Source organism: Galeopterus variegatus, unplaced genomic scaffold (assembly GCF_000696425.1).
Source record: "Galeopterus variegatus unplaced genomic scaffold, G_variegatus-3.0.2 Scaffold4599, whole genome shotgun sequence".
In the NCBI taxonomy this organism is placed as follows: domain Eukaryota; kingdom Metazoa; phylum Chordata; class Mammalia; order Dermoptera; family Cynocephalidae; genus Galeopterus; species Galeopterus variegatus.
Genome location: NW_007730710.1, coordinates 120,460 through 123,385, shown reverse-complemented (window position 1 = coordinate 123,385; position 2,926 = coordinate 120,460).

Here is a 2,926-nt window from a genome sequence, read left to right as displayed (position 1 = left end):
GTAAGGTAGCTTCATTCCCTACAAAGTGTCCAGAGAAATACAAGTGCATGTCCTCTGACTATATCCTAGATCAAAGGCTTCTGTAAACACTATGGAAAGATTGTATTATGTTTTATAATTCACATTATGTTTTATGTCTTTTGGATCATAAATGATGTAGACAAAGTTACTACTCAAAAAGTGGTTATCAACATGCAGTAAATGTTTTGTTAGTGTTAGTTTCATAAGTTGGTCATTGCTCAGCAGTTTTATTCAAAGTTAAGTTTAAATCCATAGTTTTATCTAAAATGTTGCCCCTCACCTACTGAATACTGAAGAAAGCACGATACCAGTCATGTTGGTAATCTTCACCTTAAGAGTACCAAAAATGTTCCATTTAAGATGGTAGTGATGTAAACCTAAAAGAAACTCAGTGTAGGATTCAAAAACCTGCCATCATTGTGAACCCTTGTATAATGCTACTGGGAATGTAAAATAGTTTGATGTCTTCTTAAAAAATTAAACATAGAATTAGTCTATGATCTAGCAATATCATTCCTAGGTATATACCCAAAAGAATTGAAAACAGGGTCTCAAATAGATACTTGTACACCAATGTTCATGCCAACATTATTCACAATAGCCAAAAAGTAGAACCAACCCAAGTACCCATCGACAGATCAATGGATAAACAAAATGTGGTATACACATACAGTGAAACATTATTCAGCCTTAAAAATGAATGAAATACTGACACATGCAGCAACATGGATGAACCTTGAAAATAATTATGCTAAGTGAAATAAGCCAGAAACAAAAGATAAATATTATATGATTCCTCTTTTATGAGGTACCTAGAATAGGCAAACTCATAGAGATGGAAAATAGAGGTTGGCAGGGGCTAGAAAAAGGAGTTTGTTATTTAATGGGTACAGAGTTTCTGTTTGGGATGATAAATAATTTCTGGAAATATTTAGTCGTGATGGTTGCACAAAATTGTGAATGTACTTAATGCCATTGAATTGTACAGATTAAAATGGGTAAAATAGTAAATTTTATGTTTTGCATATTTTACCACAGTAAAAAAGGCATTATAATCAGGAAAACAACTCTGCCACTAATCTCATGAGCCCCTCAAAATAATACAGTGACATCAACACTTTATTGTTTCTTTAACATGATGTTAAAAAGTGTTTTTCTTAACATTTCTTTGTATGCTCCCTAAGGTAAGTAAATGGAGTCCTATTATTTTTATCACAAATGTATATAAAGAAAAAACAGGCTTAGAGAAAATAAGTAATTGAAGAAAGATTATTTCACAATTTAGTAATACAATCGGGTCTTACATTTGAGTCCAGCACTGACCAATGGAACTTTCTACAGTGATGGGAATGCTCTATAAATCTGACCTGTCTGATACCTGAGGCTTTTGAGCACATGAAACATAGACAGTACAACTAAGGAACTGAATTTTTAATTTATTTAATTTTAATTTAAATAGCCACATGTGGCTAGTAGCTACTGTACTGGACAGCACAGCTCTATCCACTCCCTCTTTGCTCTGTCCCATAATCACCTGTCTGATTTTGTTACCACTGTTGGGAAGCTCAGTCTGTTTGCTATAAAGATTCTTCTACCATAAAGCCTGGCAGAGTGCACGGTGCACGGTGGAGAAGGTGCTGGGTGGGGATGGGCGAATGGAGGAAGACTGCAATGGCAAAGGCTGAAGGATCAAAACGGAACAGGTTGAATAAATGGACTTTTAAATTTATTTTCCTTTCCTAAATAATAAAATATGTTTTACTCTCCCATTTACTGCTTCTGAAAAATAACGTGGACAATTTTTATAATGATGTATGGATTTTTCAACAAGTTCATATATGTTATCTCAATGTATATTACCAACAATAACAAAAAGTCAACAAGCCAGTAATTTTCTATTGCTTTTATACAGACATGAACAATAGCGTAGATAAGGTAAGTAACTTGTTCAGTTGCACAACCAAAAAGAGGGCAATATTATCATTCTTTGAGAATAAAAAGGGTGGAGAAAATCCTTTTAAATCTGCAACACAAAGTATTTGGAACAATGTAACTTATGTTTTAGAGTCATGATTTGATCACTGCTATGCATAAATTATGACACTGAAAAATCGTGTGCTGAACGCTCAGGTTTAACAGTAACAGGTAGTGATGATTATCTGTGTTTTATTATATAATCTTGAAAATTAGTAAATTCTGTAAAGCATATATTTTACCTCTTGATAATAAACATACATAATATGATACATATAAGCATACTTATAAAATTAACAAAAATCTGCATTTCCCCAGCATGTTAAAATAATTTGCCACATTTCTTTCTTCATCCTTAACTTCTTTCTTAGCTTAAACGCCTGTCTTTTCTATCAAATTTCCCCACATTTCACCCACACTTTCATCATACCTTGTTTCTCTCCATGTCCCAAATTTATCCTGAACTTTCCTGCTTCTCTTTCCTTGTGTGTGAAGTTCTCTTAGTTTAAAATGCTCCTCCCACCTGTCCACCTACTAAATCTTATATATTTCAGTGCCAAGATCAGATGCCTCCCACTACAGAAAGTCTTTTCTCTCATCAGAATTCATCACTCCTTCTTCAGTATTTTCTTAGCAATCCTGACCTTGACATCATATTTCGCACCATAGATATTTGTCTGAAAGCACTTGTTACTAGTTAGTAGTCTGAAAGCACCTTGAGGTGAGGACCATTTGAATCTCTCCAAAGTGCTTGCTTATGAAGTAGACTCCGAGGGTTCGGATCCCACATACAGACCAGCCGCTCACTGGCCGAGCGAGGTGCGGGAGCAACACCGAGGGTTGTGATCCCGTTGCCGGTCCCGGTCCGGTACGGGCGCGACACTGAGGGTTGCGATCCGTTGCCGGTCACGAAAAAAGACAAATATCTATG